The sequence below is a fragment of the Notamacropus eugenii genome, chromosome 1, assembly GCF_028372415.1.
Source record: "Notamacropus eugenii isolate mMacEug1 chromosome 1, mMacEug1.pri_v2, whole genome shotgun sequence".
NCBI classification, from domain to species: domain Eukaryota; kingdom Metazoa; phylum Chordata; class Mammalia; order Diprotodontia; family Macropodidae; genus Notamacropus; species Notamacropus eugenii.
Genome location: NC_092872.1, coordinates 339,025,059 through 339,045,773, shown reverse-complemented (window position 1 = coordinate 339,045,773; position 20,715 = coordinate 339,025,059). Strand labels below are relative to the sequence as shown.

Here is a 20,715-nt window from a genome sequence, read left to right as displayed (position 1 = left end):
ATTAATGATGGAGGAGGCAGTGTGGCATGGTGGAAAGAGGTCTTCATAGTCAAAGGACTTGGTCTGATTCCAACCCCTTTCAACTCATCACTTAAGAATATGCTCTCATCCCTCCCTCTGAATTTATATAACACCCATTTGCCCATCTTCCATTTCAGAAACATCCACCCCAGGTTCCTTGGGGTAAGAAACAATCCCAGGAAAGATTATTCCTCCCTAGAGAAGTGCCTGTTTATGAATTGAACTGAACTTGTGGCAAGGCCAAAATTATTCCTCCTGCCACCATACCTGCAGAAATTACACCACAATAAAATGTTTTCACTCTTTTCTCTCTCACCCCAGTGCTCTTTTCTAGATCTCACAAAGACCCTAGGCAGGGCAAGAGGTAGAAACAAAAAGCCACATTCCACTTCTTTAAATCCTAGACTTGGTAAGTATGCTTCTGCAGATTCACACCTTGTATCTCTTCTCTTCATAACCCATTCCAGAGATCAGCTGTGCTTTTCTTAATTCAAATATATTGATTTCATATTGAGGGTACATTTTTCCAGTGCAAGATATATTGCTTCAATTTTTTTCTCTATTCTTTTGACACATCCCTTGGAAGTTTGCTTATAAATGTGTTTTAGTTGTGTTACTGCCCCTAAGAGAATGTGTTAAAAAATAAAAAGACAAAAAGAACAATCTTCTTTAGCTCAAGAAACACAGAATTTGAGAGTGGGAAAGAACCATACCAGCCATCTAGTCCAACTTATACACAAAAAAGAATTTTCACTATATCACACCTGATAAGTGGTCAATTAACCTTTGAATGAAGGTGCACAGAAGTACCTGTAGAGGTAGTACACTTTTACATAGCATTAAATTGTTAGAAAGTTTTTTTCTGGAATTAAGCCTAAATCTTTTTGCAATTTCCACCCAGTATTCTAGGTCTCATCCTCTGGGTCCCAAAATAATAAATCAATCCCTCCTCTACATGAGATCCCTTCACATACTTGAAGCCAGTGGTGTGCTGGAGCCAGAATACACCTCCTTTTTGCTAGAAGTTAGACCCCTCCTAAAAGTCTAAATTGGCTTTTTGGAAGTCGTATCACACTCCTCACTTAGTTTGCAGTCCACGCATACTCCCAGATCATTTTTAGAATAACTGCAGTCTAACCATGCTTTCCTCATTTTACACTTGTGAAGTTTTTTGCTTATGCCAGAGTGAAAGAAAGACTTTATATTTATCCAAGTTAAATTCATAGTATTAAATTCATTCCAATGCTTTGATCTATTGAGATCCTTTTGGATTCTGCCTCTGTCATTTGCTGTGCGAACTAGCCCTTCCTGTTTTGTGTTATCTACAGATTTGATGACAACACCATGTATGCCTTTATCCAACTCATTAATTTTAAAAAATTGTTTTAAATAATGGAGCCAAGAAGATATCTCTGGGAGTGCTCCATTGGAAGCCTCTTGCTACATTGATATTGAACCATTAACAATTACTCTTTGATTCCAGCTCTTTCAATTTCCATAAGATGATCATGAGCTATATTATCAAAAGTTTTGCTAAAAATTTAGGCAAACTATATCCACAATAGTCTCCTCATCTACTGGTTTAGTAATCATGTTAAAAATGAAAATGAAATTAGTCTAACATGAACTGTTCATAATGAAGCCATGCTATCTCTTTGTAATCACTGTATCCTTTTCTAGATGTTTGCCAACCAACTCTTCAATGATCCATTCTAGAATTTTTTTCCAGAAGTTAACATCAGATTCATTGAACTATAGTTTTCAGATTCTATTCTCTTCCTTTTTTCAAAATCTGGGACATCATTTACTGCTTTCCAAACTCATAATACAACTTTTATTTTTTATGATCTTTCAAATATGAAGAGTGAAGCACATTCACCAGTTCTTTCAAGATTCTAGAATATAAGTCCTCTGGGCTGAGTGGCTTGAATTCAAGGACCATTAGATATTCTGTCACTATTTTCTTAATTATCTTGGCTATCAACTTCCTGGTAGTCATTTTGTTCTATAATTTTCAGTGAAAAGGACATTCTTTCTCTTAAAAAAAAATTTTTTATAAATAAGCATTTATTTTTTCTCCCTCCCCCCCCCCCACTGAAAAGGAAAAAAAAACCCATTTGTAACAAATATGCATAGGCAAGAAAAACAAATTTCCACATTGGACATGTCAAAACCTACGTGACTCATATTGAGCCTAACACCTCTCTGTCAGGAAGGTACTATTTTTCATTCTCAGTACTCTGGAATTGTGGTTGGTCATTACATTGATCAGAATGCTCAAGTTTTTCAAAGTTGTTCATTTTTACAATGTTGTTTTTCTATAAATTGTTTTGCTGTTTCATTTAACTTTACATCAGTTCGTATAAGTTTCTCTGAAACCATTTCAAATCATTTCTGATGGCAAAATCCCATTACACTGATATGCCATATTTTGTTCTTCTATTTCCTAATTGATGGAAATCCTATTAGTTTCCAGTTTAGAAATCAGACCCTTTTCAGAGACAAAATGAGAGTGAGCACTTCAATCTCCTCTTTGTTTTCAGCTTTTAACATCTCTTTTTTGATCTTCATTTTTCTTCCAATATAGTTTTTAACCTATTTTTTCTGCTCTTTACTTCCTTGGAAGCTTCTATAACATTCTGAACGTTAACCTTCCTGACAATCTTTTCACAGAACCATCCCATACTCATTCTACATTACCTGACTTTGCTTCTGTCTTCTGTATATTTTATTTTAAACTTTTAGTTGGTTGGTGAGCATCCACTTTGGCCTTTTTACACCAATCCCATTTTTCTACCTCTTTGGGATTATTTTCCTTTATGTGTTTAGAATTTCCTAGTTAAGACTCACTCATCTCTTCTGGGCTGACTTACTTCCTTTGAATCCTTTTGGTCTATAGAAACTTACTTCTCTCTCCTGGACCCTTTGAACTCTTTGTCAAAATCTAGGATACATATCAGACTATAACCATATTTCCTGTCCTTCTCTGTCACAAAATCTGAGATGGAGTGATGGACTTCCCTCGAAGTTTCCCATCATTTCTATCCAGCAACCAGTTCCTCCATGTTAGTAAAAATCAGATCCAAAATAGAGTGTTCTATTGTTGGTTTGTCCACCTTTTGAAGGATAAAATTATCACTAATGTAAGACATGTACCATGTGTGTTCTGTTTTGTTTTGGCCAACGTAAGTTATGTATGTCCTCATTGGTTTGTGATGGCTCACAAGGAGGCAAGAATAGGCACTCCTAGCATCTCCTTCTCCCATCTTTCTTCAAGGAAGACTTTAGTTCCTGCTGGAAGGAAGCAGGAAATTGGACCCAGAGGTTGACCACTCTGCTCTTCTCTGAGAGAGACAGCGCCAGGCAAGAATTATATATTTACTCCCTTAAATATATCTAGGGGAAGTAATTTTCAGGTTCAAACTATAGTTCCTGATCACAGTTTTCTTAATAGGGAAAGGAGTATCCCAAGCTTCCTATCAGTTGCAAGTTCTACAACGAAAACACATAAGCAAATTGCGAAGAAAACCATTTACTCAAATTGATAGCAAATTAAAACCCCATGAAAGTGTACGTAGGAAAATATATAAGATAATACAGAGAGAATGAAATCTCCCATTGGGAGTAAGATAACTCAGCTTAACCAAGAGAGAGGATCTCAGATCTCACCCAAGGGAAAATTCCCCAAAGTCTCTAGAATAGCAAGCTGGGAATGGGAACATGATCAAAGTTTTACCAGCTTCTCTACATGTCAGCTTCTCAGAATGTTTCTCCCTTCATGGACTTGAAGAGACATTGGAATCATATGTCTTCTCTCTTGATGCTGGAAGCCAGAAAAGCAGTGATATCTCTTCTTTCCTGTTCTCACCAACTCCACCTTGCCCCTCACGCTGGGGAAGGGTAATGAGTAATCAAACTCCAATATGGAGAGGGTTCACTATAATTGTTCCTTTGAGCCAAGGGTTATACTAAAACGAGTAAAGAATGTAATAGTTCATCTACTTTTGGCAGAGAAGGACCTCCAGCAAGAAGGACTGTACATGAAGGCATGAATTTCATTTGCATAGTCCTTTATTACTAATTACATGAGGAGCCAAAAAAAACTGTTCTTGTTTACTGTGCTTAGCCTTTTTTGTATTAGATATGTCTGCTCTAGAGTTATCTCTCTTCTACTTTGTACCCTTCCCTGCCCCACTCCTTTTTCTGGACACCTCCCCATATTTACTAGAAACTTCTATTACTTATGGAACCTTACTAATTGATGTATATGTCCCACAGTAGAAAATACTGCTCAGGGTTGTTGTTAGGATCAGATGTAAAGTACTTAGCACCTTGTCTGACCCATAGCAGTCATTCAAGAAATGGTTGTTCTTTCTGTCCCTTTCTTCCTCCCTCTCTGTTTCTGACCTTAATGAGACCTACCACTTCCTGTAAAACTTCTACTCTCTTCCAAAGCCTGGAGCAGAAAACCTGGAGTAACCAGAGTGTAGGGTAAATAAGGCTGGCTCTCTCTGAATCACTGATTACCTTCCTTCTCTTGCTGCATCCTGAAGATCATCTCAGCTAATACGTGCACTCTCTCTTCTTCACATGCTTATGTGTCTCAAGTTAAACTTTCTCTTGTGAAAATTAAAGAATAATGTTGTATTACTTACAACAATGGTTCCTAACATATTTTGTGCTATGAATCCCTTTAACAACAACCAAAAAAAAATGTTGTTAACTCTTGGTCAGTTTAATATACTACTCATAATATTCTTTTAGACTTATTCATTAAATGATTACAATATAACTTTTGCCCCCAAAAGCTTCAAATTAAAATTTACATTAATTATAAAACAAAAAATTGTTTTCTACCTAAAATTATGAAAACACTCAATATAAAATTGTAAAACCTCAATTATAAAGTAATTACAAATATTTTATCTGGCAAATTATGTAATAATTAAAGGAGATTATCCAACAATATGCTTACTATTATCCTTAAAACTTCATGCTAAATTTATTTCTTTTATAAATTTTGTTTAATACAAATAACATTTTATTTTTAATTACTTTACTTTGTAAAAAAGATTAATTTATTTGTTTTTACATAAATTTATAGTCTGTTTCTTCCACTACCTTCCTCCATTAAAGCAAGAAAAGAAAAACCTTTATCATGAGCATGAATAATCCAATAAAACAAATTCCTACATTAATCATGCCTGAAATTGTGAGTTTCTTTTTTTTTCAACATTCTTTAATTCTTCATTGTGATATCATGTAACTCATTGCATTTTAAGTGTATCTTTGACAAACAGTCTATTTTGGCGACTTTAGTCTTTATGATAACCCATCGATTTTCTTTCTTGTCTTTTTTTTCTTTAACTGTTAAATTACACTTTAAATGAAAGAAGTTCAAGGGAAGCTAGGTGGTGCAGTGAATAGAGCACCAGCCCTGGAGTCCGGAGGACTGAGTTCAAATTCGACCTCAAACACTTGACACTTAGTAGCTGTGTGACCCTGGGCAAGTCACAACTTCGATTGCCTCACCTTCCCCTTCCAAAATCAAAAAGTAGCTATAACTTGGAAAATGTTCAACGTACTATAATGATCATGTATAAACTTAATTTTGATGTTGGACTTTTCCAGTTAAACAAAAGTTTACAATGTTTAACTCAATAACAGACAGTCTTGAATCTACTATATAGATTTTATTTCTATATTTTGATTTTTAAAAAGGATAAAGTGAAAATGCTCAACAAATATGGGCTGGAAAATAGTAGGATAATTTTTCAAGCTCTCTTGTTGAGAGATGGAAATAAATTTTAAAATTTCTAGTCAAAAATTTATGACTTGCTTTTGAATGATATTTGAGTCAAAATCAGTATGTCAGTTAAATTTTCTTTTTCTTCTATTAGCAATTCATCAACCAGAGATGTAAAATATATACCAAATGGGCTATAAATCCAATTAATTTATTGGAAATATCAGGAAAATATTCATTGAAAGTCACTTTAAAAATTTCAGATGATCACTGGTGTCTTTCTTGACAGTCTGATCCAAAGATAACTCATTTTTTTCTTATTTATTTTTAACACAGTTTATAACAGATAAAGCAATTCCAGCTTTTGGTCAGGTGATATTTCTTTTTGAAGCATTTACAATATGGATGACAAAAGAAAATTTTTTTTTAAACATCAACCAACTGAGACACAAATAATATTTATATTGCTAACTTCACAAGCTCTTGACCTAATTGTCTCCACAGTATTACTAAGAATTAAAGGACCCTAACTTATTGTTGTTGGTCTAAAGTCCTATGCCTAATAGCTTAATTTTAGACAACCTCAGATGTTCCCCTACCCATAATCTATAATTGAATATATCTGGTATTAAACTTACAAATCTTTTGACTATAGGAAATTGCCACATTGCAGGGATACAATATCACCCCAACTTCATGTCAAATCCAGGCCGGATTAGATTATCCACTTGCATTCAGTAAGGCTTAAAGTCTGCCAGGTGTCAGTGGGGAGATTGAGTCAGGAGAATCCCACCTCAGCCCATGCTGAACAGCTGCTCTCCCACCCTTCCCTTGAGATCACCTATGCAGTTTATACCAGCATCTCATCAGCTTACTGGCATCATGTATTGGAGGCTCAGATCGCCTTTCTTGCTACCCATACCTGGAGTTAGACTCAGAAGAACAGTCACTTAATAGTCCCATAGCATCTAAAAATGGCAAGTTCCAATAACCAAGTTTCAAATATGATTATAGTTTCACTTTGGCTAAGGAACATCTTTTAGGCAAGTCTTAAGTGGCTTACATGCCTTTCTATACATGTTCTAGTTCCTGATTAAATGGCAATCATAAAATTAAATTTACCATTAGAACCTTGACTTTTCCATCAATGCCAAATTTTACCCGAGGTTACCTTCCTCTAGGAAATTTAGACTAAAATTCTTTTCTACAAACTAAAGATGTCATTGATTTATTCTCAGTAATTAATTCAGTCTATTGTTTTAATACTAATTGCTTTTACCTCACTTTGTAACATGTCCAATTTTTCTCCCCATCACTTCCCTCCCCCCACTTCCTAATACCTTGCATTCTGATTACTCCTTCCCTCAATGTACCCTCCCCTTCATCACACCCCACCCCTCTCCTATCCCCATCTTCTCTCTTTTCTTGCAGGGCAAGATAAATTTCCATACCCCATTCCCTGTAGTTCTTATTCCTCGATTATATGCAATAAAAATTCTCAACATTTGTTTCTAATACTTTGAATTCCAACTTCTCTCCCTCCCCCCTCCTTCCCCAGCCCTACTGAGAAGGCAAGCAATTCAATACAGACTAAATATGTGTTGTTTTGCAAAAGACTTCCATAGTAATCATGTGTAATACTAATTATATTGCCCTCTGACCTACCCTATCCCCCCTTATTTTCCCCCCTACAATTGGCCTTGTCCCTTCTCAAAAGTGTTTATTTCTAGTGACTCCCTTCTCCCATTTGCCCTCCCTTCTAACATTCCCCTCACTCCACTTGTCACCTCCTCTCCTACTTTCCTGTGGTGTATATAAATTTTCATATCAGATTTAGTGAGCATGTTATTCCCTCCTTCAGCCACATGTAGGGACAGTAGCTTTATTCCCCCCCTCCCCTTCTCCTTTATCTCCTCCATTGAATAAGATTTTTCTTATCTCTTTTATGAGTTATAGCCTACCCCGTTCCATTACTCCCTTTCTCTTCCCAGAATTTTCCTCCTTCACCCCTTAATTTTTATTTTATTTTATTTTTTTTGTGTGCGTCTGGATATCATCTCTTCTGATATAACATACCCTGTACTTTCTATCTATGTATGTGTGTGTATGTGTATATGTACAATCTCTCCAACTACCCAAATACTGAGAAAAGATTCAAGAGTTAAAAATATTTTCTTTCCATGTAGTAATGTAAACAGTTCAGCTTTAGAGAGTCTTTTATGATTTTTTTTTTTCTGTTTACCTTTTCATGCTTCTCTTGATTCTTGTCTTGGTAAGTCAAATTTTTAAATATAGATCTGGTCTTTTCCTCAACATGAAATCTTGAAATTTGACTGTATCACTGAATGACCATTTTTTCCTTTGAAGTATTATATTCATATTTTCTGGGTAGGTGATTCTTGGCTTCAATCCCAGTACCTTTGACTTCTGAAATATCCCACTCCAAGCCCTCCGATCTCTTAATGTTGAAGCTGCCAGATCCTGTGTTATCCTGATAGTAATTCCACAGCACTCAAATTGTTTCTCTCTAGCTGCTTGCAGTATTTTCTCCTTGATCTGGGAACTCTGACTTTTGGCCATAATATTCCTAGGAGTTTCTCTGTTCGGGTTTCTTTCAGAAGGTAATCGATGAATTCTTTCAATATCCATTTTGCCCTCTGATTCTAGAATATCAGGGCAGTTTTCCTTGATAATTTCATGGAAGATAATGTCTAGGCTCTTTTTTTGATCATGGTTTTCAGGTAGTCCAATAATTTTTAAATTATTTCTCCTGGATCTATTTTCCAGATCAGTTGTTTTTCCAATGAGTTGTTTCACCTTATCTTCTGTTTTTTCAAATTTTTGGTTTTGTTTACTAACTTCTTGGTTTAACTCATAGTCATTCATTTCCCTGAACTCAATTCTCTCTTTCAACGAATTATTTTGTTCAGTGAGCTTTTTTGAACCTTCTCCTCCATTTGGCTAATTCTACTTTTTAAAACCTCCTTCTCCTCATTGGCTTTGGGGACCTCTTTTTCTAATTGAGTTAACCTCTTTTTAAAGCTGTTATTTTCCTCAGCATTTTTTTGGTTCTCCTTTAATAAGCTGCTAACTTGTTTTTTAAGGTCTTCTATTGCTTGAGCCCATTTCAAGTTCCCTTTGGGGGCAGAGGCCTTGACTTCCTCTGACAGTATGCCTTGTTCTTCCTCATCTGAAAGGATGGGGGGAAACACCTGTTCCCCAAGAAAGTAACCTTCTATGGTTTTATTTTTTTCCCCTTTTTTGGGCATTTTCCCAGCCAGTTACTTGACTTCTGAGTTTCCTCTCCACAATCACCTTGCCTCCAGTTCTGCCCAGCCAGCACTTGGGGGCTGATTCAAATGTGCTGCTCTCAAGCCTCAGGGCCTTTCGATGGGGCGGGGCTGCTATTCAGTGTGAGAGTAAGCTCAGCTGCTCTTGTGGGGACAGGGCTGCCACACCAGGTTCAGTTCCCTCAGGGGGTTTATGAGGAGAATTTCAATAATGGATGCGGGCCACTGCCTGCTTTGGGAACTTGTCTGCTGCTGCCTCTGCTGCTGCCTCCTGAGGGGACCTGAGTTATGGGGACACCCTGCCCCCTTCTCTGCCAGCTGAAAATACACTCTCACTAACCTTTGGCACCTGTGGGTTGAGGGATCTGTGCTGCTGCTGGAGATTCCATCCCTGAAGCCTGCTGGGATCTGCTCCTCTTGGTGATGCATGGTCAAGGCAGGGGCTGGGCTCTGCTCTGGCCTGGTGTATGACAGACCTTTCCCGTCAGTTTTTCAGGTCTCTCTGGAACAGAAATCTTCTCCACTCTGTTGTTCTGTGGCTTCTGCTGCTCTAGAATTTGTTGAGAGTTCTTCTTTGCAGGTATTTTATGGGCTATGGGGTAAGAGCTAAGTGTATGTGTATCTTTCTATTCTGCCATCTTGGCTCCTCCCCCTGATAGCTCATTTTCTAATAAGAAATTATGTAATATCACAAAGCACTAAGTATAGTTCTTAACCATGTGGGTCTAAAATTTTAGTTTCTTAACTTTACTTTTTACTTTGCTTTAAACATTGAGTATATTTGTATTTGTACTCTGTCACTATGTGCTGAATTCAATTCTAAATTGTTAATAATTCTAAATATGCTTAACTTTGTAGCCATGCCTTATCACTTGCAAACTTACTCAAGTAAAAAAGGATAGTCAGTGAAAAAGACTACTAATTTATTCCTCAGTTCAAATAAGTGAGTAATAACTAATCTATTTACCATAGAAAAGCACACATTTGTGTGTCTTAGAAGTGTAACATGTGCACTACCCACCTCTCTGCACAAAAATGGTAAACAATTGAGAGTTAGTAGGTCTTGGTTTTCTAAAGTGAATTATTTTGACAGTATCTAACACACTTTTAAATTGCTACAACATCTTCTTTGATGCAAAACGTTTGTGTCCATGTTATATTCATGTTAATTTTTTTTAACATGTGAAGCAATATGCCAATGTGTCTAATTTCATTAACTTTGCTTCATCTGTGCAAATTCCACAAGAGGGTCAATTGATTTGTTCTCCTTCAAACTTTGAATTAATTAGATTAAAAATGTCTATGTCCTGTTAACTGACAACAAAAAATCATTTTTTGCACCATCTTTAAAAAGTAATTAAAACTATATTTGCTAAGTTACAAATATCAATTGTCTTACCTAATTGCAAAGCTAAATGTCCCTTTTTTGAACTATTTCTACAATAGCTGATTAAACATTATTTTATCTCTAACTTCCAAATGAAATCTCCAAACATACACTTGAAAATTACTCTCACACACAACAAAATTAAATTTTCTGCCATGGGGTGATCTATTTTTTGTGTGTGTGATTTGATAATTTATTAAATATGAAGCTTCAATCACTTTTCTACTTTATTGCTTATTCACAGAAATAAATGAATCAGCATTGTGTGTCTTCAGATCTTATTCTTTCCACTTAAAAAATTAAGCAGGCTTATCAAGTCAAGTCAACTAGTATTTATTAAGCACTTATTTAATTGCTTGCTTATTAAGTACTTATATGTCATGTATTGTGCTAACCACTGAGAATACAATACAAACAGAAAGACTACCCTGCTGTCAAGGAATTTACAGCCGAAGGGTAGAAGAAAACACATAGAAGGGAGCTGAAAAGCTAAGGGGAAAGGGGAGAGAGGAAGGTACCTGACTGTAATGGTAATTTAAATGCAAAAATCTTTCCCATTCATTAATAGGTCCATGTGACCTGCTTAAATCACATGGAAGCCTAAGTCACATGTAGGAGAAACTTTCTGAACTAGTAGAACTGGAAAGATGGAGCAGAGCTGGGAGGAAGCTGCTCAGGCTAGTCAGAGCTGGGAAGGACACAGACAGGCAGGCACAACTTAGGCTCATGAGTGTTTGTTTGTAGGAAGGTCCCAGCATGGGGCAGGGAGGTTGGGAATGGCTTTGCCCCCTGCCATAATAACCTGTATTGACTTCTTGGCTACTATGACAGATTTAACTTTCTGGTTTGGGTATTTGACTTGCTGGTGTCTTCTGCCTTCTATAGAAGAGTCTGTTATATTTTGAGATTGAGAACTACGCCAACATATTCATAGTCACCACCAGTGCTGTGAATATTATCTTGGTGATACACCAACATAGAGGCATTGTAGAGAAAGTCTAAAAGAGTCAGAAGTGCAGCCTGGAGAGGAATAAAGACATGGATGACCTGGGTCTCCTCTTTAAAATGGAACCTCTAGGAGAAACTCATCAATCAGAGAGGCAGACTGCAGGGACAGAGAGCGCTTCCAATCTGTGAGGTCCAGGGTTATGTTATAAACATTACTTTCATGTTTCAGTTGTGAATGTTGAGGTAAAAGAGGTTTTAAGATGCTCTTTGTAAGAACTCTAACCCTAACCCCATTACGCATTGCTGTCATGAATATTCATTATCTCCATGAAATGAAAAACCAATTTAATGCATTCCTCATCATATTAACTCCTTTTCACGGCTGCCAATAATACAGATTTCTTGAACATCTTTGTTTATTGTTACAAAATTATGACCTATTGAATGACTTTTACTAATTTCCTCATCAAAGTATATTGGATCTAAGTGAATATTTTGAGATTTCTCATTAAAATCCTTTCCTCAATACTTTTTTTTTTGGGTGCACTTCTAGTCTTTAGTCAGTAATCCTTTGAGGCTGCTATCATCCTAAAAATGGGAACCATTGGCTAACAGCATATAATAACTTAACTGAAATGGACTGATTGAATATAGATGTTTACATATGTGTATGTATGTATGTGTGTATATATATATATACATACACACATATATAAATATATATGTATATATATATATGTATATATATATATAATTTCTCCCCATGAGATTCCATGTCAAATGCCCTGCTCATCTCTACTTTCTTATGGAGAGACTCAAGTTCTTCCCTTATGCTGAAAATCCATCATTTTTTCATTAATGATAAAGCTTCTGAAGATATATTATTTAGGGGTTTCCTTTTGAGCTCCTTTGCATTTTAGACTATCATATTACAATTTTTCCTTTGATTTCTCATAAATGATGAGTAGTTTTGAGCTATTCAAACTGATTTTCCTTAGTTAATGATTCTATGGCATTTCTTTGTGAGTTAAACTTAGAACTACTCTCCATTGACATTCCATGAGTTCTGAAAAAGGTGTATTTATTTCTATTTCTAGTACTTTTGGTCAATTTTTCTTCTTTGGATTTCTGAGGTATTAAAATTACACTGTTTATTTTATTGTGTTTTTCTGGAATAATCATAAAATTTTGTATTCCCATCCTGTCATCAAGCTCAGTTTTCTTGGCATGGGTCCATTCAGTCTTTATTTTTATTTTATTTCATGAATTTGTAATCTCTGCATTGTAGAGTTCTAAATTTTTTATTCTCTTTATCAAAGACTTCATTGTTTAGGAGACATTTTCCATTATTTGCTTTAGTTTCTCAGCTATCTGGTTCATCTTTTTCAAGGTCTTTTAGAGCTCTCATTGGATGAGTGGAAAACTCACAGAATTTATTATAATACTTTCTATATCATTGGAAAATGTTAAATTTCCTTATAGCCTTTATTCACTTTGTTGGATGCTTTTTCTTGTTTATAGTCTCAGTTTTCCTTCTTCACTATTTTCTAAGTTGCTTTTTCTATGATACTCTTCCTACAATGAATTGTCTCCCATCCCATCTTTGCTGAACTAGAAATAAGCTCATCTCAAGTTTCCACCTGGTTGCCTGAGCTTAAATGAGGCAGGAAAAATTTGCACTTGCTTCAAACACTAGCATTTATAGGCCAGTCCCCTCATGTTACAGAAGAAAGTATCCATCCCTCCAGAAATGGAGAATTGATTTTTAATTTCACTAAAAACTCTAGTCTAGCAATTAAATATTCATTGTTAAATACCAGAAATAACAATACTGCTACCTTAATCATTTAAATGAGGAGATAAAGAATATCTGTGGGAAAATTTTTAAATTCTTTCTTCCTTCATACTTTTAGAACCTTTCTATTTCTTCACCCAAGACAGTTGGTCATGCAGCAGAGAGAGCACTGGACCTGGAGTCAGGAAGACTTTAGTTCAAATCTGACCTCAGACGCTAATGGACTATGTGACCTTGGGCAAATTATTTAATCTCTGTCTGTGCATCCTGGGCCATCATCAGTCCTCTTGACTTTTGCCTTATCACTGGACTTTGATGACTCTGGAGGAGAGAGTGAGGTTGATGACGTTGCACAGCTCTGTTCTCCTCATGTCCAATCCACATACAAGTGAAGGCATCACCTTCATGATGTCATTGGTCCTCTTCAAGAACAAAAGACAGATAATGGCAACAGCAAAATAAGGACAATAATAGCATCTATCTCAGAGTTGTTGTGAGGATCAAATGAGATAATATTTGTAAAGAGCTTAGCATATTCTTCTGGCACATAGTAAGTGCTATCTACATGCTTACACCCTCCCTCCCCAAACCTTTTTTCCTTGGTTCTAGTCTCCGAGAATAAGGTAGCTTTTCTCTTTGTCAAGATAAATGCAATTCTGCATAGGTAAAATGTATATCTGAGTCACAAACACCTCACCCACCCCCAAGGCTCACCTCCTTACTCACATTCTCTCCAGGTTCAAAGGCAGTCTATTTTTGTCCAAAGTGCTTTGGAGAGACTTTTTTTTTCAGGTATGATTGGACTAGATGGTTATTGAAGGACCTTCCAACTGTGAAATTCTAGGATTCTATGAAGAATTCATGTTGCCCTGGGAAATAAGATATACAGGCAATGGGATAAAGAAATCTATCTTGCATTACAGGAAACTAAAAGGAAAGGGGATTAGAGAAGGGGGGGTGATAGAAGGGAGGGCAGATTGGGGAAAAGGGTAATGAGAATCAGGTTACAGGGAGGGGAGACATGAGGAAAAATTTGGAACTCAAAATCTTGTGGAAGTGATTGCTGAAAGCTAAAAATAAATAAATTAATAATAATAATTTTTTTTAAAAAAAGATTCATCTTGAAAAAAAAAAAGTAATTCATGTTGCCCAGGTTTTAAAATGATATTGTATATGCAGCCCATTAAGTTGATCCAATTATAAGGCCTAGAATTGAATAGGAAAAAGAGAATGAGTTGGATTATATTTAGGCAGTTGCTCGGTGCTTTGAATGTTTTCAAATGCAGGCAGTTATTATAACAATGATGCCTATAATATTATCTGCTAAAGATATAAAATACCCTAAGACCAATGTTATAGTAGAAATATCATACTGATTCTTGGGTCAGGCATTCAAGGAACTGACAGGACTGGAGTGGTAGAACTGGTAATTGCTATATATCCTACTGAACTATTGGAAGACAAGTAAAGTAAAAAAAACCTCTTTATCCCTCCTCTGTTTTTCCTTCATTTGTAGAGTTCATCCCAAGTGGGATACATACATGCAATCCTTTCTTAAGATATGAGGGGAACTGTGGTGACTGTTTTGTAATTATTCCTCTGACACGTTGAAACTAGATATCAAGAAGTTCTGGAAAACTATTGTGTGGAGAGTGATTAATAATTGTATTTATGGTTTTTGCTATGTTTAATAAACCATATGATTAAAGTTGATTGCCTGTATAATATAAATATAGGATGCTAAGACTATATACTAGAAAATTTCCTAGAGGAAGGATGAAACCTCTAGAGCTATAGATTGTTGTCTTTTTATAATCAAATAGTGTTATCTCACTGATTTGGGAATTTCCTCTAACAATGAAGAGTGTGTGAGAATTGTTCAGGATGAGGGGAAGCTATGTTAGGGTTAAGGGGAGCTGCATCAGAAAATTGCTGTTCTATCACATACCACCCCTTGGTAGCAAGGTCCTAATGATCTTCTAAAGGACATTCCATCATTTAAATAATTAGACAGTCTTCCAATCATGGGCAATTCTAAGGTAGGAAAAAGGAGTAAAGGGAAAAAGGAAATAAAAATGTGGTGGAATTCAAAAGCCAGAAGTCCTAAAACTTTCCTTCCTTTTTCAGAAAGACTAAACCTCAAAGTTTCACAGTCTTGGTCTATGTGATGGATGATATCGCATCTTTCTAATTTATGGCGGTTCACCTAATGCGAAGTGGGGATGATGAATCAAAGCAGCAGTGAGAACATTAGAGCCATGGTGCAATAACATCCCAGTAGTCATAGATTTCTTCTCCTGTTTGAAATGGTGATGATGAGCAAGCATAGTTCCAGGGATATCAGGGCCTCTGCACAGACACTTTTGACATAGTCAATGATTCTTCATTCTGCATCGAGATCATCTGTAGTAAAGTGGTTAAGAGATCATAAACCTCTGGCATGCAAAATATATTGGCATTTAGGTTGATACTGAGGTTCTTCTTGTATCATCACTCACTAGGTATTCCCTGTTCTACCTACCTAAACCTTTTCCTCCCCAGAATAATAACACAAAGTCTTTCCCCTCTTAGAGCCTTCTGATGGGCTGTCCCCTTCTACCACAGTGGAAAAATAAGAATTCTCCCTTACTCTCATCCAGTGATTCAGAATTACCACTAAGTCAGTTAAAGGGTCTCCTTTCTTCCAGATAAAGGCATGCCTATCAGAATTATATAGCAACAATCCCATCTCCACCGTGCTGTTAGATAACAAGATACTTCCTAACAACACAGAAAACAAGATTTCTCCAAATACCACCTCTTGGTCCCCTAAGGGACCAAGGATTTTTGGAAAGGAGTTCCCTAAACCATCCTAAAGAAAATAAAAAGCTTGCCAATTAAAGGGGACATGAGCTACTTCTTTAAGGGGTATGAAAGCTTATGAGAGGGAAAGCACTTTGAAGTTGAGGATGGACCAGAGAGAATCAAGCAGAAATATGTCTTAAAACAGTCCATTCTTATCAGATAAGCCTTTCTGAAGACTAGATCCAAGAAACCACTTGACAAGGGGGCTCTTTTCCCTTTCCAAGGACGCATCAATTTGTCATACATATGATTTGCAGGTGGCTGCATACCTGACTTGGGCAGTCAGATGCATAATGATGCAACTGTTCATCATTAAGGGCAACCCTCTCATCCTGAGATAAAAGTTCCATTTTGCCATTTGGGGTCAGGTTCAGGGCCACTTGGATCAGGAATAACTGTCTTGTTCTTTGTGAAAAGGTTCATATTGTTTTGTGCCCAGCATAGTATGGTTATCACCATCCAAATGTGCAAACTGACATTGGACCCATTCCTCAACTTGTTCCAACCTGTTTTTCAGCATATGTCTCTGATTTATACTGACACCCCCCCCCCCAAAAAAAAAGAAATAGCAAAGCAAATGTCAGTAGCTTACTCTGGACTGTGCTTAGAGTTCATTGAGCTTTCCCCTCCCACTATATTCCAAAACTTGACTGAGCAGGCTGGACCCTCAATTTTCTTAGGATTGATTTGTCTGTCATATCACCTACCACCTGATCTAGGCCCCTGTGACCTAGTCAACAATATGTCATCCTTGTAGTGGTGTACACCCAATATCCTGAGGAAAGGAGGAGGCCTCTTTAAAGTTTCTGCTCACCATAATATGGCAGTAGGAAGGAGACTTGAGGAAGCCATGAGGAAGAACAGTGAAGGTCTATTGGATTCCTTCCCAGACGAACTCAAATTATTCCTGACTAGTTTCAGCCACAGAAACAGAAGAAAAATCATTGGCAAGGTTGATAGCCCCATAATACTCACCCTTGGCCTAGGTTGCCTAGTCTCCCTGGTCTAAGGGAGAGAAAGCTGTATTTGGTGATATTCATGAGAACACACCCCAAAATCTGAAATATTTTTAGAAAGAAATTTGTTAGGTCATATGGTAGAGGAGAAAGAACCAGAAAGGAGGTGGTCCTGAAAGGTTTACTGCACAACATAGATAGTCCTCTTTCCATTAATTCTCACTACACAATTTTAATTTTACCTGAAGAACTCTGAAATGAATTTGCATTCCAAAAAATCACCTATGTTAACTTTACTGTACAATACTATGCTCTCCTGCTCTCTCTCTTTCTCTCTCTCTCCACTCCTGTTTCTTTGCTTGGTGCTCCACACCCTCATCAAGAAAAGAAATAAACTAAAAATAAGCTCTCCAAGTGAAAGCAGAAGAACAGACATGTGGAGAGTCTGCCACTGCTGCTGCCACTGCTGGATCAGGACTTGCCTTGAGATCTGTGGTTCAGAGAGAGGAATCTTTTGCCCCAACACCCCCACACACACCATGTCCACCCCAAAGTGTCTGCCTTCTGTCTGTCCTGCCCCTGTCTGTTGCTTTTTCTCTCATTTGTACCTGTGTCCAGCACCCAGTGTCTTTCCTCCCATTCTTCCTCTTGCTTTTGGCCAGGTCCCCACATGACTGGCACCACCCCACTATTACGTCTCCTGCTCTTGCTCCTCTATTTCCCATCCCTACTTGTCCTTAAGCCCCATTCTGGCCTTCTTTCTCCACAGGTATGAAGCCCCTTTCTGCCTTTCTCCTCCCATTCCTCACATCTGCAGGCAAATTCACAGTAAGTAAAAATCACTTATGTAGAGGTCTTCTGAATGTTCCACTTATGTAAAGTGAGAACTGCTTATGTATATATACGTATATACACATATATACACATATATATGTGTATATGTATATGCACACACACATGCACACGCACACATACATGTATATATATGTGTGTATATATATATATATATATGCAAGGTCGATTGAGAGAGATATGAGTAACTGTGAAATTTCACTAAAATTTCAGTGAAGCCGAAACACAAGCTTGGCTGGACTTACTATAAGTCCTGGGTGTGGTAACCCAAAACAAGAATGCTTTAGGTAGATCCCAGACTTAGGGGAATCCACAGTACCTTGTAGTTAGCTTCAGCATTCCTAGAGAATTATTGAAGTCAGGTGAGATTCTGGGTATGGACAATCTTTAGTTATATAGTGTGGGATTTAAGCAGTATAATAATTATTCCTGAACAATATAATATTTTGTATAACACAATAGTATTCCATCACATTCATATGCCATAACTTGTTTAGCCATTCGTCCCCTAATTGATGGGCTTCCCCTCAATTTCTATTTCTCTGCCACCACAAAAAAGAGCTGCTATAAATATTTTTGTAGATATGTGAATTTTTTTTCTTTGATCTTTTTTGGGATACAGGCCTAGTTTATATCGCTGTATCAAAGGGTACACATAGTTTTATAGTCATTTGGGTACAGTTTCAAATTGTTTTCCAGAATGAATGGATTAGTTCACAGCTCAACTAATAGTGCATTAGTGCACTGTTTTTCCTACATCCCCTTCAGCATGTGCTTCTCCAGCATTCTTTTTCTGAAATCTTAGTCAATCTGATAGGTATGAAGTAGTACCTCAGAGTTGTGCTAATTTGAATTTCTTTAATTATTAGTGATTTAGAGCATTTTTATATGGCTATTGATAACTTGGATTTCTTCTTCTGAAAATTGACTGTTCATATCCTTTGGCAGTTTATCAATTCTGTGAGTGAGAGGACTTAGGCACAGAGAGTTTAAGTGACTTGAACACAGTGGTACTATTCACAATCCAAATAATTGTGGCATTGATAGAGATTGGAGGGAACACAGTCTGAAAGTTTTTTAGGGGGAGGGAACCCATACCTACGATTTCATTGCTGTGTAAGAAAAAGAAACTAGACAAGCGTGACTGGAAGGAGAAAGAAGCGTGTTAATAATAATTGTTTGTTATGAGCTTAGGCCAATAGACTGGAGCCATGTCTTCATTTGTAGAATGCCTTGGAAAAGTATTCTTGCTCTGCATCACTGACTCATCTTCTTAAGTCATTAAACTAGCATTAGAATTCAAGTCCTGTAACTTTGCATCCATCACTGTTTCAATTGCCACTTGATTGTGTCCTGATGACTGTTCACTTTGATGGTCCTCTGGTATGCAATATTTTGGCAATTAATTGAATAGAATTATAGATGGAAGAAAAGATACAAAGGTCAGGAAACCAGGAGGGTCAAGGTGATTAGTAATGTTAGTCAGAATTCAAATTCTTTAAAGATTAGAAAGGTGCGTCACATCTAAGAATGTGATATATAACAAATGTGAGGTAAAAATTTGGATACAGAGTTATAAAATGAACTGACTGACCAGAGAATGATAGGGACATGACTAGAAAGAATTCTTTAATTCTTATAATTTGACTCAGTTTTTTATAAATCTTAGAAATGAAACCTTTTTCAGAGAAACTTGCTGCAAAGACTTTTCCTTAATTTCCTGCTTCTCTTTCAGTTTTAGCTGTATTGCTTTATTTGTGCAAAAACTTTCAAATCTTATATAATAAAAATTTTTCATTTTACCTCCTGGAAACTTATCTATCTCTTCTTTGGTAATGAATTCTTTCCTTATCCATAGATGTATGGTAAATAATTTCTTCCCTGATCCACTAATTAGTTTAAGATGTCGTCTTTTATGTCTAAATCAAGTACCAGTTTTATCTTAGTATACAATGTGAGATGATGGTCTAGGACTAATTTCCGTCAGACTGCTTTCCAATTTTCTCAGTAGTTTTTCTTAAGTAGTGAGTTCTTACCCCAATATCTGAGATTTGGGGGAGGAGTTGCAAAAACTAGGTTACCATGCTGATTTTCTTTTGTATGTTATATATCTAATCCATCCCACTGATCACCCTTTCTATTTCTTATCCAGTACCAAATTATTTTGATGATTACTAGATTTAAGATCTGGTACCAATAGGTTTCTTTTCCTTCTGTTTTCCCTCCTACTGATTCTTTTGATATTTTTGACCTTTTGTTTCCACAGATGAAATTTATTATTATTTTTTCTAACTATTTTAAGTAGTTCTTTGGTAGTTTGATTAGCATGGCATTGAATGAGTAGATTAATTTAGGTAGTATTGTCATTTTTATTATATTGGCTCAGCCTATGCATGAGCAATTAGCAGTTCTATCATTTTTTAGATGTCTTTATTTGTGTAAAAAGTGTGTTATAATTGTGTCCATAAGGTTCCACTGTGTGTCTTGGCAGGTACAAGTTATTTTAAATAGCATTTCTCTTTCTGTCTTTTCCTGCTGGATTCTGTGGGTAATGTAGAGAAATGTTGATGATTTGTATAGGTTTATTTTATATCCTGCAGCTCTACTAAAGTTGGTAATTGTTTCAGTTAGTTTTTCCAGTGGACTCTCTACTTTAGATATTGTATCATCTAAAAAAGTAATTGTTTTGATTCCTCCCTGCCTATACTTGTTCCTTCAATTTCTTTTTCTTCTCTTATTGCTATAGCTGGTATTTCTAGTAAAATATTGAATAGTAATATTGATAATGGACATGCCTTGCTTTACTCCTGGTCTTATTGGAAAGGCTTCTAATTTTTCTCCACTAAAGATAATGCTTGCTCTTGGTTTTAAGATAG

The 20,715-nt window shown here is 36.4% G+C and overlaps 1 long non-coding RNA gene across 1 annotated transcript; it reads right to left on the bottom strand.

Annotated features, from left to right (window-relative positions):
* Positions 1-12,157: 12,157 nt before the first annotated feature.
* LOC140525712 (uncharacterized) lies at positions 12,158-17,814 on the bottom strand. The gene is made up of 3 exons (XR_011974093.1): positions 17,007-17,814; positions 15,394-15,590; positions 12,158-14,056 (listed from the first exon to the last, which is right to left on the bottom strand). It is a non-coding gene; the product is annotated as an uncharacterized lncRNA (long non-coding RNA).
* Between the last annotated feature and the right edge of the window lie 2,901 nt (positions 17,815-20,715).